This window comes from Ailuropoda melanoleuca, chromosome 1, assembly GCF_002007445.2.
Source record: "Ailuropoda melanoleuca isolate Jingjing chromosome 1, ASM200744v2, whole genome shotgun sequence".
Lineage (NCBI taxonomy): Eukaryota > Metazoa > Chordata > Mammalia > Carnivora > Ursidae > Ailuropoda > Ailuropoda melanoleuca.
This window is the reverse complement of record NC_048218.1, coordinates 172,916,190-172,930,648: the sequence shown is the minus strand read 5'-3', so window position 1 is coordinate 172,930,648 and position 14,459 is coordinate 172,916,190. Positions and strand designations below refer to the sequence as shown.

General features: G+C 46.2%; 1 protein-coding gene across 3 annotated transcripts in view; it reads left to right on the top strand.

Moving 5' to 3' along the window:
- The first annotated feature begins 1,136 nt into the window (after window positions 1-1,136).
- ELMO1 (engulfment and cell motility 1) overlaps window positions 1,137-14,459 on the top strand; it is a 521,109-nt gene continuing 507,786 nt past the window's right edge. For 2 of the 3 annotated variants that reach the window (XM_034659793.1, XM_034659646.1), the window contains exon 1: window positions 1,405-1,575. The gene's annotated coding sequence lies outside the window, so the exon portion shown is untranslated. The other variant, XM_034659738.1, reaches the window with a different exon arrangement.

The following is a 14,459-nucleotide window of genomic DNA, read 5'->3' as shown; positions in this document are numbered from 1 at the left end:
TTACATTTTAACCTGCTTCTGTTCCCTCTCTCGCTGGCTGTCTCTATCTCTGTTGAATAAATAAATAAAATCTTTAAAAAAAATGTAAAAAGAAACTAGTGAAAATATTTTAAATTATATATATTAACATTTTAATCCAAGACAATAACCCAATTGACTCATCATATTTTATACTATTATCATTTGTTGAAATGATGTAATCAACATAAAAATTATTAACAAGCTATTTTACACTCTATTTTGCACACTAAGTCCTGTGCGCATTTTACACTTACAGAACATCCCAGGACTAGCCACATTTAAAGTATTCAATAGTTGCTTGGGGCTCTTGGCTGCTAATGAACAGCCAGCACAGGGTTAAAATTTAAATCTCCTTGGGGGAGGGGGTGGGACTGCAATTTAAAGAGGTGTTTTGCTTTCTACCTTAGATTCCAGTGCCTCCCTGCTCCAGATTTCTCTCTTTGCCAGTTTGAAGGGAATGCATTAGTAACCGCCTTTGTCTTTTCCGGCAAAGCCAATGTAGGTATTTCTGATTTTGGAGAGGACAGGTGTTTCTCCTGAAACCTTCCAACGACTGTTATTTCCCTCCTGGCAGCTACGCTGGAGGTTAGTTTTTTAATTTTTGTTTTGAAAATCACTGAAGTAGGTTGCATTAAATAATGTACCCCAAATAACAAACTGGGGGTGGAAAGTCTTGCTTTATGCAGTTATGCCAAGTTAGGGAGTCCCTGGTTTAACTGATTAGAAATAAACCGTGTAAATGCATAGTTGACTGTAAGAGGGAGGAAAGGTTTTGTTATTTTCGCCACGCTGCTCAAGAGTAGAGGCAGAGCGTCAGAACAAATACATCAGCCTTTTAAAAGTAGCTTTAAAACAACCCACCGAAGTTTCCCCTCGAAATTCCGAGCCGGTTGCCAAAAATGAAAGCATATAAAAAGATGCCACGAGCTCTCGGCCTCCCGGAGGTGGCGCTATGACGGTGACGGAGTTAATTAGTGCCTGCAAAGCGCCGCGTGTGAGCTCATCCGAGAAGTCATGCTCTGCACACATATTATTTATAGCCGATCTGAGGCGTGCACGGTGTTTGACATTTTCCTTCTTTTTAGGTAGGGGGACTTCAAAAAGTCGTGGGCCCCCTTCTCCCCCCCACCCCCAGCAGGCAAAGTGCAGTAGGCAGGCTCCAGGGTGCGGGCGGGAGGTGGAAGCGCCAACCACGCGTGTCCCGGCGCAGGTGCCGGGGGCGGCGGCGGCCACTCCGCAGCGTCCGCTTGGGAGGAGAGTTCGCGGTTGATCTTGGGATGCCTTGCAGATGCAAAATGTGTCTCTGGCCAGCAGGAGGAAGGAAGAGGAAGTGAGAGCAGCGGCAGCCGGCGGCGCAGCAGCCGGAGGATCCCTAGTGTAAGTGCGTGTGCGCGGGCGAGGATGGGCACGGGATAGAGGCAGAGCCACCCACACTGCCGCGGCCCTGAGCTGGGGGACAGAGCCTCTGGCCCCCCTTCAGTGGTCACGGGTAGTCAGAGCTCTGGTCGCGGGGAACGCGCGCCGCCACCACCGCTGTCCTGCGACCCCGGGCAGGTTCGTAAAGTTTCCTGGGCTGGCGCTGCGCCCCCGACTCGCTGACCTCAGCGCGGCCGGGGAGGGAGCTGGGGCTGGGGCACGGGAGGAGGCGCCCTGCTCTGGGGGTTCTCTGGGAGCCGCGGAGACACTTTTGTTTCCTCCCCGGGGGCTCCGCGGCTGAAGAGGGGGTGGCCGCGGCGCTCTGCGGGGCGAGGGCTGCGGGCGCTCCCGGGCACTCGGCAGTTAGGGAAGTCTGGGCAGAGCCTGGCGGCTGGTGTGGGAGTGGGAGTGGGCGCGGAGGAAGGGGGCGCGGGAGACCCAGCGCAGGGCCCCGGGCCCGGGAACCCGCCGAGAGGATTTGTCCGGGGCCGGCTGGTGGAGGCTGCCGGGGGACAGTGCTGCTGGCCCGGGGGGATTGGGGACCGGAGAGTGTGGGATTTGGGGGTTGGAGACCCGAGAGGCTGCGCCGGAGGAGGGACTGGCGGCTCGGACTCTGGCTTTTCTCCGGCACTGGCAGATGGGAGGGAATCCCTCGGCCAACGCGCTCCTGGGAGGGGACAGCGATGGGTTAGAGGGATGGGAGGGCCCGAAGGGGCAGGAGGGGCGGCTGAGACCCTCGGGGGAGACAGTTAATACCCGCCTACTGGGGACATGCCGGGGTCCCCCGCTGGGACCGGGAACGACGGCGGGGGAGGGGGGCTTCGATGGGAGATCCCGGCTTGGAAGGGGGGGGCACCCGGCGCGCCTTCCGGGTAGGGGGCAGCCGAGCTCTGGGGGTCGTGGAATCCGGGCTGCGAGCGGCGGCGGAGATCGCAGGAGTAGCTTTGAGGAAGAGGAAATACAGAAGTCAGCCGGCCCGGGGGTGCGCGCGTGTGTTTGGGGTTGGGAAGTCCGTGTTGTGTCGCGGGCGCGCGCGAGGGCGGCGAGCGTGTGAGCGAGTTGAACGTGTGTGTGTGTGTGTGTGTGTGTGTGTGTGTGTGTGTGAGAGATAGAGACTGCGAGGGGCTCCAGAGCTGGGGACTTCCCGCCAAGTGAACATCTCCCGCTTGGGGGCCGTTTGAAGTTGGCAGCTCCAGGCAGAGGTTGTTGGCGGTGGGACCTGCGTTGACCTAAAGCTGCAGAGCTTGGCCTCCCCCAGTGACCTGGCCCCGGGGGCCTCTGGACAGCTCCTGGGACTCACTGAGCATATTTTGTGATGCCCTGTGCCTCTCACCATGGGCCTGCTAACATCCCTGGCCATGAATGATGCGGGCTTAATCCCTTGTATTCAAGATTTCGGAGAAGCTAAGACAAGGATTTCTGCCTCGGGAGGCAGAAGCTGCAGGCCCCCGGTTTAGCGCTGCCCCTGACTTGGGGGTGGGTGGAGGAGGTGGGGCAGTGGAAGAATTTTGGAGGGTTTTTTTTGTTTGTTTATAAAATAAAAGTAATTAATGATCTGTATTTATGCATTAACTCTTTGAGGGTTAACTTTGGGAACTAGAGGAACTTAACCCCACTCAGGTTCACTTTTAGATAAAAAAGGTGGGCAGCAGCTATTATTAAGGACCTCTCCTGGTCATGGTTTTTCGTATCTCCCCTCCATACCTACTTCCCAAGGTTATTTCAAGGATTATCCTCCCCCCCTTTGCAGAATCTCAGAAGCCCAGATCCCCTGCTGTCATGTGGCAGCCTTTTTTCACAGTTGCCCTTCTGAACCTCTGCTCTTTACTATGGTACATTTCCTCTCGCTTGAGGGCTGTGGTTAAATGTTGCCTTTTTTCCTACTACATTTATTACTCAGATTTTTTTTTTTAATTAGATGGACTGGTTGTCTAATTGGGAAATTGTGAGGGAGTGACCTGGAGTGTTGGAACTCTGCAGGGGGGGATGGGCTCAGGAGGGAAGGGAACTGGGGAAGCAGCTTAGTAGATATCAGGGAAGTGGAGGTTTTGAAGCAGGCCCAGGCCTGAGTCTTGTGGAATTCAGGAGTAGGCATTGGGCTACAGGGTGGGTGGTGTTATTAATGGTCATATCTTCACCCCCATTCCCCATTCCCATGTCTTATCTTTCTGCTTATTTTTTCAAGATTTATTTATTTATTTATTTTAGAGCGAGAGTGCAGGAGAGAGGGGCAGAGAGGGAGAGAGAGAGAATCTCAAACAGACTCCCCACTGAGCCACTGAGTGGGGAGCCTGAGGCCCAGGCTCCAGCCCACAACCCTGAGATCATAACCTGAGCTGAAACCAAGAGTGAGATGTTTAACAAACTGAGTTGCCCAGGTGCCTCTCTTGCTTTTAATTGCAGCCATTCTGACAAGCTTACATTCTTTTTTTTTCAACAACTTCTTTCCCCAGGGCCTTTGCACGTTTTACTCCTTTTGCACCGAGAACATTTCCCCACACATCCAGATGGCTCACTGCCTTGCTCACTTCAGGTCTCTCTGCTCAGTTGTCAGCTTACAGGCAGCCTTTCCTGATTACCTCGTGTTAAATAGCAACCAGCCTCTCTGTGGTCCTCTTGTTTTCCCCCTTAGCACTTATTACACCCTGGCATTATATATTCATTTGTTTTTTTGATTATGTCTGTTTCCTCCATTAGGACGGAAGTTCCATGAGGGCAGGGACCTTGTGTATAGGTCCAGAACCTAGACTGATTCCCAGCAGAATAGGTGCTCAATAAATACTTGCTGATGGACTGAATAAGAGGTGCCTATTATGGGAAATATACCAGGAAAATATTGCAGCATCAGTGGCAAGTGAACCCAGGTAACAGGCTTTTGTGGTTTTTTTTTTTCCTTTGTCCTTCCCACCATGCCCAGCCACTCCTCTTACAGACCCCTTTGTGCTTGAGCCTACTCAGAATTTTAGCCTGAAGAAAGGAATAGAGAGGTGATTCCTTGGGAGAGTGGAAAACCAGTACAACTTATTGATAATGCATGACCACTTCAGATCTGGTGTTTGTTTTATCATACTCCTTGGAGAAAGTCTTTTCAAAGCATGAGTTGCTTTAGCCAAAGAAATAGTCCCCTAGGAAGAAAGGCATCACTGTGTGTGCAGCGAAGTCAGAGATAGCCTCTGTATCCCACTCTGCCCTCCCAGAAGATGGAGGTGAAGGCAGAGGAGAAGGGGGTAAGGGAGGAAGGACAGGGAGTCAGAAAGAAACTGGGTGTCAGATGCAGGGGAGAAGACAAATGAGAAATGTCTAGAAGGAAAATTAAGAGAGATAACAGATGAGGGGCTTCTATGGTGCTTTAAATCATAAGCATTTATGAAATTACAGTATTGAAATAGGACAATACGTGTTTTAAAGTAATTTACCCCCTTTGGGTATTTGGTGTGAATGTGTGGGGAGAGGTGGAGGAAGGGGGTGCTTTGAAGTCCTTGCAGAGAGGATGTGGCTGGGGCTGTGCCAAGGGGCTCTACTGAGCGCACACTTTGCTTACCTTATCACCTTTCTGAACACTGAAGGTTTAGTTTAGAGCTAATCATTCCTATGGAGGACATTTCCTGTCCTGATCTAAGACAGTGCATACCCTTAAGGTTTGTAACCGAAGCCTGCAACCACTTTTTAATGCCTGAAACCATCCAAGTGGGTAGTTTGGTTTTTTTTAGTCATTCATTCTGTTGAATTGGGAAAAGGTGGGGAATTGCTAAACGCTCTCTGCATCACAAAGCCTCAAGTGTTTGCTGCTAATTACACAACTCCAGCTCTGCTTCCTTCTTGTCAACTAGTGTTGTTGAAGTTTAGGCTTGTAATCCAGTAGATCAGACTATCAATTTATCAAGTCCGAAACAGCAGTTTAAAACATGAAGTGGAAGAAAGTACAATGGCAAAGTAGAGTGTTTTACAAAACAGACACTGACTCTTAATGTCAAATGTACTGCTTAATGTGGTAAAAAAAAAAAAAAATCTGGTTTAGTAATTCTGGAGGCTCTAGGAATCTATCTTTTCAACCAGTTTGCCAGGGATTCTGATGAAAGTGGTTCACAAGGCCATATTTTAAGAAATAATTAGCTGCTCCCACCCCTTACCAAATGCTTTTGGTTTAATCTTCTGCAAGAGCTGCTGTTTACAAATGTTCAGTCAGATGCAGTGAAAGCGTCAGCCACGGTCTTAACTTTTAAAATGCTCCTGCTGATAGGGGCGCCTGGGTGGCNAAATCTGGTTTAGTAATTCTGGAGGCTCTAGGAATCTATCTTTTCAACCAGTTTGCCAGGGATTCTGATGAAAGTGGTTCACAAGGCCATATTTTAAGAAATAATTAGCTGCGCCCACCCCTTACCAAATGCTTTTGGTTTAATCTTCTGCAAGAGCTGCTGTTTACAAATGTTCAGTCAGATGCAGTGAAAGCGTCAGCCACGGTCTTAACTTTTAAAATGCTCCTGCTGATAGAACTTGATGGTGCAGCAGGTTGTGATTCCGCCATGTTGGCAAACTGGAAATCCAGGTGGTGTGTTTGTTACCTGGCGATTTGGAGAGGCAGCGGATTCATCCGAATAAACTCTTTTATCTTACTAAGAATGAAATGACTGAATGTACTCTTTTCTGGCCAAGTTTTAGTTCAGAGCTTGGGAGGTCTTTAAGCTTTTCAGGTGTTTGGAACTTGACTCTGCTCAACTTTTCCTTGTTTACACCTAGTATTCCCCCATATACCTATTTTAATTACTTTTGGACGTTTGCAAAGACAGTATTCACGTTTTCTGGTGGCAGCCACACAGATGCTATGATACATAATTAGATAAAACATTTTAGGCGACTTGGGCTTGGGACGGGCCAACTAAAGAAGAGAAAGGATGAGAACTTGAGCTCTGTCCGAAACAAGGATGTTGAAGACCAAACACCCAGGTGACAGAGTGTGGCTGCCATGAAAACCTTTTTTTTTTTTTTTTTTAAAGATTTTATTTATTTATTTGACAGAGACAGCCAGCNAGAGATAGAGACAGCCAGTGAGAGAGGGAACACAAGCAGGGGGAGTGGGAGAGGAAGAAGCAGGCTCCTAGCAGAGGAGCCTGACGTGGGGCTCGATCCCAGAACATCAGGATCACGCCCTGAGCCAAAGGCAGACGCTTAACCGCTGTGCCACCCAGGTGCCCCACCATGAAAACCTTTGACTGGGCCTGGCACCACATTATCGGGTACAGCAAAGCCACTCGATCCCATAACGTCAGGATCACGCCCTGAGCCAAAGGCAGACGCTTAACCGCTGTGCCACCCAGGTGCCCCGCCATGAAAATCTTTGACTGGGCCTGGCACCACATTATCGGGTACAGCAAAGCCACCCCTGTGTGCATCCCACACACGTGTTGCAGTTTGCAATCCCCCAGGTGATTTCGGTTGTCTGAGTGTTAACAATTAGAACTTATTTATCAGAGCCAGCTCTGAAGCCCAAAGAATGCTGTTAGGATGCAGGATGAAGTGAACTGTGTTTTCCACCCTTTCCCTGGATAAGTGCAGGTACAGTTTGAGCCGAGTTCTGTCACCCGCCTCAGGTGGAGTAACAGTCAAGTATCCAGTAGGAATCTGTGTGGGAGAAGGAATGCTGCCTCATCAAACAGAATTAACCACAGCGACAACCTGGCGTAGCGCTGACTGGAGAGATTAGTCACATGTATAAATAGAAGGAGATGACGATTCTCAGTGTTCTAGGCCCCCACAAACACTGATTTCCAGAATCTGAGCGGGATTATTATTGAAACCTCAATTTTAGGAATTGAGGCTTCAGTTTTGGCTATTTTAGTTCTCACGGTTAATTCAGGGAACAGAACTTTCCTCAGTTAGAAAACGTTTACTACTTGCTGGACTCCAGGACTGCTGTGTGTCTGGTGGGCTGTGAACCATGGTTTGAGGGCACCATGTTTCGGTAAGCCCTGACCCAGCATCGTCCCAGAGATCTTGGAGTCACAGGATCCATGTGAGATTTCCCTTCTTGCCTCGACAGCTGACACCCTTCTTCCTGGAATGTTGCTTTGGAAATAGTGGAGAACAGGTAGTAGAGTGTTATTATCCTATTTTATAGATGTGGCTTGGAGGACTGAAATGTCACGGGGATCGTTGGAGAGTATATCTGAGCCCACACCCAGCTTTTCCAACTCTTTTCCCCCCGCTGTTCCTTTCCCAGGCACCCCGATGCCTGTACTGGTGATTTTCTGCCCTTGTTGATTCTCCTCCCCTGGCCTGGTGTGAGGACAGGACCCCCGTGTTAAGCTATGCTACAGTGCATCCAGAGAGCCCTTCACTCCTGTACGCTGGTAGAAATGCTCTGGGTTCCAATAGATGTGCTCTGGGTTGCCATGGCTCCCAGGGAGGTATCTTCCACCACTGAGGCTGAGTTGGGCCGAGTTGGTGCCTCTCTTTGGATATCTCACTCCAAAGCTAAACTTCTTAGCCTTGAGAGAGTTAGAGGATCCTTTTCTTGGGGACAGCATGCCCATCACCTAAGCTCATGATATTGAAGCATATAAGCCAGAATGGAATTCATTAATCAAAAATGAGAACAGTGTTTGCCAAGGAGAATAGACATATATTCTTTAGCAAACACTTTTTTTCCCCCTCGGCAGATGAGTCATGGTGAAAGCAAAGGCATGGAACCAATTGGTGGTGGGAAGGGACCAAGTGGGGGGTAGGGAATCTTTTGCTATTTCTCCAGCCCTGTAGATTAATACCAAGGAAGGGAACCAGAGACTGGAGTCTTTAACCAGGGGGATTTCTCGCTTGGGTGATGCCAAGGCTACTGATTCTGTTTGTTTTCTACTTGCAGGCTATTGTCCCTTCTACGTTGACCCTTTATTTCAGGTAGTCTCAACCTCAGCGCTCTTGACGTTTGGGTCTGGATAATTCTTTGTTGAGGGGGATAGCTGGTGCATTGTAGGAAATACTAGTTTTTTCTGGCTTTTACCCTCTAGATGACAGTAGCAACACCCAGTGTTGATAACCAAAAGTGCCTCGAGATGTTGCCAGTGGTCCCCTCCAGGGCAACCCCTCACCCGCACCCCCCTTGAGAACCATTGTTTTGTTTTCTTGCATAAGTTAAGACTAATGGTGTGCTGTCAGACAGGCTAGACTTGACAGCAATTATAAGTGCCCCAGTTTTCTCTTTCCTTGCTTAATCCTTAGACCCTAATGTGCTATATTCTCATATAGGTGGTCTCACCCTGTATGTTCTTTAATTTCCTCTAGACCTTCGGATTTCCTCTGGAGCTTCCTTCCCTCCTGTGTTACCATTGTCTTCCTAACTCAGCTCCGTTTTGTTTGAATTTCACGTGTGTTCCTTCCTGGTCTGCTGTGGCTGAAGAGACCTATAGCTAGTGATTTTATGTTGGAGTTCCACACACGTCTAGAATCCTGGCCACCGGTTGCTGTGTTGACCATAACCTCAGCATAACGGGAATACGGGAAATGAAATGAGGGAGGGAGTTCACGAAGCTCAGTTTGGCTCATTCGGAGGCCTCTGCCACCAGATTAAGGGAACGTCTGCGTGGGAATGAGTCAACGGGGTGGAATGGCTCCTGCTCTGATTGTACAATGTACCTTGGCTAGTTGGTTGGTAATAGATATTGATATTCCATTAGTGTGACCAGGACACTGTACCGGGCAGGGGAAAAGCTTTCGGGTGTGTCTCTATGTGAAGTCTTTGCCTGCTCCATCCATTAGATTTCTGTCCCAATCTCGCCACATTTATTTTCTTAGGTAATTATCTGTCTACCTGTTATTTACGTCCGATGTCAGGCTGCAGTGGTAGCGCAGAGCAGCATCTAGTGGCTTAAGCAACACAGAAACCCTGCCGGCTTGTGTACCCGCCATGTGTCCCCAAGGCGGCAGCCTTCTTATAAGTCACAGCCCTATAAGCAGCCCTCCACCCTTCCTTCCGCCCTTTGTGCCTTTTTTTTTTTTTTTTTGAGTTTGCAGTCGCATTTAGAGAGCTGGCATTTTGTGCTGTGGGGTTCTGTGGCTGAGCAGTACTGGATGAGCTATATTTTCCAGGCTGCTACACACAATTACCCTTAATTTTGAAGCGTAATGCATTTCAAAATAATTTTTTTTTCTGTTTTCAGGCTCTTTAATCCAAACGCAGAGCCACAGCTGGCTCTGCCCAGGGCCCTGAAAAGGCATGTGGCTTGGGAGGTAGAGCTAGTGGAAGGACTTTGGTTAGATTGCATGTTTTTGGCTGAGTGAGGAGTGAATTCCAATAACACTCAGTAAGTCTGGTTTTTTCTTGACTCCTGACCACCTTCCCCCCTTGCCCTGCCTCACCATTTTCATAGCATTTTTGTAGTGGACCCTGTGCCTTAGTTAGTCCAACACTGGGCCGCTCTGTGGGAAGTGACTGAGTACTCAAAAATTCAGATTTGGGGGAAGGGGACTGATTCTTTCATACACGTACTAGTAAGCATGTGTGTATGTATGTATGAGAGAGAAAGATATACACACACACACACACACACACACACACATCCATGCAGCTCTCCTAATAATGAAAGGTCTTTAAAAGCAAAGAAACTTATTATATCAGCTCCTAAATCCCATTTTCTCCAGTGCTTGTCATATTTATAGCAGGTTTCTACAAATCTCATTAAATCAAAACCTTTATCAAGAAATGAATATGTTTTTACCATCTTTAGACTTACTCTATTGCCAGAAAGTGACTTCAACTCATTAGGACTATTTTCTCAATTACTGTCCATTCTTCAATCAAGAGTTTGGGGAAACATTTGTCTGGGTTTATATGAGAGATGCACAATAAAGATTTATTTATTAATTGTAGTATTTTTTAAAAAATTACACTTAAAATGCGTATAAATGTTTTCAAGTTGAAATATTGCTAGGCTTATNTTGGGGAAACATTTGTCTGGGTTTATATGAGAGATGCACAATAAAGATTTATTTATTAATTGTAGTATTTTTAAAAAAATAAATGTGTGGCTTACACTTAAAATGCATATAAATGTTTTCAAGTTGAAATATTGCTAGGCTTACAGCACCCATCATAATACATTATTTACATTATTCATTCATTCATTCACTCATTCATTCAACTATTTTGATTGCATTTTATGCTCTATAGTTAAGGCACTGCCTGTACATTATAAGATCCACTTCATACGAGCAGTATGGAGAGGGGGGCTGTATGGGAGACAGACCCATTAATAGATAGTCATAATGGAGTGTGATAAATGTATGTGAGAGTGTTTGCAGATCAGACAGGAAAGAGTTCACAATGAAGTGACTTTAAGAAAGATCTGGAAAGCTGAGTATTAAAAGAGAACAACATGATGTGTCCAAGGAATACAGCAATCAGGATAGTCAGGAGAAAGTCTGGAAGAGGCCTTGTGTCAACTCTTCTGGGAGCTGGGCATTTGGATTGAGTAGAAAAGTAAAACAAATGATTTTAGGGAAGGAAAAGACACAATTGGAAGTCAGTGAGCAATCTAACTCCCAGGGCAACAGGAAAGGTAGATTAGAGAGTGTGGCAGGAAGGAGGTGCCAAGGAGAGATGGAAGCTGTCAGCTCCTTCCTTCTGGGCCTACCTTAAGAAACAATCTTGGTCCATTGAATAAATAAATAAAGCAGGGTGCTTGCTGTGTAAATGCAACTTAAAAACAGGTCTCTTTGCCCCCATCTTCTAGTCTGAGTGGTGGACCATCCTCTTCCTTTAAGGAGACAACTTCTGGACCCACTGGCTGGATGCAAATCAAAGAGAAAGGATGTTGACATTGATGGGGGAAAAAAAAAGATTTGGCGGCTGATTGAATTTGGGAAGAAGGGAAAAGCAGGAGTTCTTTGAGTTTTAAAGCTAAATGTATCATGCTTGGGTGAGGGTTCAAGTATCTTTTTGACTCTACGTGCTGACCTACTTATTGTAAGTTAATTATTATTCTCAGCCTCAGTTTTCTTACCATTCAGATACAGATAATCTAAGTCCCTACCTCTTGGAGCTGCTGAGGGCATTAAACAGAATAATGATCGTAAAGTAGGGTACCCCCAAAGCAGTGCATTGGATTTGCTGAGGTTATTACTGCTAATTCAATAGTTCCTATTCAAGTGTTTTATTCAAATATCTTGCTAAAATCCTTTAAAGACGTGCATTTATTATTTCATCTTCTCTATGAGTTGTAAGTAGCCCAGGAAATTCCTCCTAAGATTTTTGCTAGACTGTTAGTTTGATTTATGTAACTTTTCCTCAAGCACACAGAGAGGTAGACTGCTGAAATACAGGTCAGGGAAAATTACAATCGATTGTGAATTAAAAGAACTGACGTAATGAATCCTATTAGCAACCTGAGGTCCTAAAGAAAAGCTCTTGTAAATAGGTCTCTATCTCCCATTCACTTGGAACTAACCTGGGGTTTCACTGTTTTATTTTATTATCATTTTGCCTTGTGTAGAAAGAATGGAGGTTGCTAATGGGGCTCTTTCCTTTTCCTTGAGCCCAGCTTTCTGGCGGGGCTGTTTGCACTTGCTCAGTGTGGATGGAAGGCCAGTCTGAGAAACCCCCAGTTAGCAGAGTACTGGTGGAGGAGCCATTGGCAGGAATTTAATCACTCATCTAATCACTGGGTTTCGTGTGATTGTGCTGCCTACTAAGGAAATTTAGTCGTTCCAATAACACTTGGTAAACGTCTCTTTTTGAATCATTTGGAACATTCCAGTAAGTGGGGGACTGTTAATGTTCATTGACAGGTGGGCGGTAGTAAAGTGTTAATCTTTCTTCTTTGATCTGAGCCTATCAACCTGATTAGAAAATACTCTGGGGGGAAACAGAAAAATAAAAGTAGGATGACTATAGTCCTGAGTGTTAGACCCAGTATAGATCTGTTGGCATCATGAAGTGTACCAACTTTCCCTTTCCAACGTGTCTCAGGTTGGACAATTCATTTTATAACCACCTAAGTAGAAGCTACCTGTTTCCATTTCTGCTTATTCTTTCCAGCTATTGCCAGTTTGTTTGGGTGACTTTTCTGCTTTCTGTGCCTTCAGGAAGACAACAACTAGCTTACAGACTCACCAGCTCATTAAGCAGTAGCTCATGTTCCTGTCACTTGGTAATGGCTTTCCTGAAGTGGAAGGNATTTCTGCTTATTCTTTCCAGCTATTGCCAGTTTGTTTGGGTGACTTTTCTGCTTTCTGTGCCTTCAGGAAGGCAACAACTAGCTTACAGACTCACCAGCTCATTAAGCAGTAGCTCATGTTCCTGTCACTTGGTAATGGTTTTCCTGAAGTGGAAGGAAAAAAAATCAACCTCAATACAGACATTAAACTGCCGTGAGGTATGGATGTGCAAGAGAACTGTGCCAAACGGAAACTACTTCTCTAAACTTGTGCTTTGAAAGAGTGTAGCTTCCCCCGTCCACCGCCCCAACTACTATAGTCATGAAAAGTCACTCATCTAATCACTATATGCAAATCTTGTTTGGTACTTGACAAGTTGCACACTATTTTCAGTGTAAAGGAAATTTCCAGTCACTATCTCTTCTCCCAAGTAGGGTGATAAGTATGGATTGTTCAAGTGCTAGATTGTCAACTGTGTCAACTGTGTAGCCATACCTCTACGCTATGTATTAGGACTGGTGTGTAACTGTACGTAAGATCTGATGTTAAATAAATGTTTGAAGACCCATAAAAAGATTTATATAGTGAAATACAGATTTACAGTAATCACTGGAGAATTATATCCAGACCAGACTACATATCAGTTTCACAGTGATTCAGACATGTTGACTTACCCTGTACCCATTTTACAGATGAGGAAATCTATCTGTCAGAGAGGCAGGTTGCCCAGCATCCAAACCAATGCTCTTTTTTGCAGCACACCTAATGCGAACTCTCCTGTGGCCGAGTCCCCCTCAGTCTGTCAAATTCATTTTTGCTTCAGTTGAACCTGTTATGTTGGGACGTTGTGTTGAGTGGCCGTGCTACTTGGTGAAGGATGGGGAACAATATGCCATGAGAGCTTTGCTTCGGGAGCAAATGAGAGAACACCGTCAGGGTCATTACCTGAGCCAGGGCTGACTGCCAGCAAGATGGCAGAAAGAAGAGGGCAGTCATGGTGGATTCACTTATCTTCCCAGGAAACACTGTTCTGCTGTCATAGAAATTGTGATGCAATCATTGCAGACTTGTGTAGGGCCATTTTCAGTCTTCGAATATGTTGCTAACGATTCTGGCATATGAAAGCACCATGAAACAGTCTGAGAATCGACCCCTGGAGCTGAGAATGTTGAGGCACATGAAGAGGTTCAAAAATATAAGAAGCCAAATCTCCAGGTTTGTTGTTATTTTAAAATATATCTTTCAGACAACGAACAGGCTTTAGGGTAATTGTTCGTAACCAGATCAATGCAAGGCCCAGAGAAATGGCACAGTAGCAGTTTTAATATTGAGTTTCACTCTTCTTTCAGACTCCAGGAATTGCATTATGAAGAGTTGGGCTCATCCATTTGAAGTGATAAGTGCCAAAGAAGGTATCGAGTATCCTATACAGGGGAAGGGAAACTATCGTAGTACTTTAGTCTTCAGGTTACTAGAGAGACATTGGAGCCCTTAACTTTTAAGAGAGGGGTCAGAGTATATTTGATGGCTACCATGGGTCTAATTTTGATTCGAGCATTTCCTTTTAAAATACTGTTTAATTCATTTGTTTCTCCACAAATATTTCGTGAGCACCTACTAGGTACCATGAAGGGTACTAGAGAACACATGAACAATGGTGAGCCTCCTTCCTACAAAAAATAGCAGACATGCTGCTGCTTCCTTGGGCTGCTTAGATACTCACTAGCAGAGGAGAGGTACATTGATCAAACAATCACTGAGGAATGTGACATTTAAGCTGGGCCCAGAGCTGGGGAAGAAAGGTGCTGATGTTGGACGAGCCCACTGCAAGGGATCAATGTAGTCAGAGAGGGCTGGGGAGAGGATGGGCTTCAGTG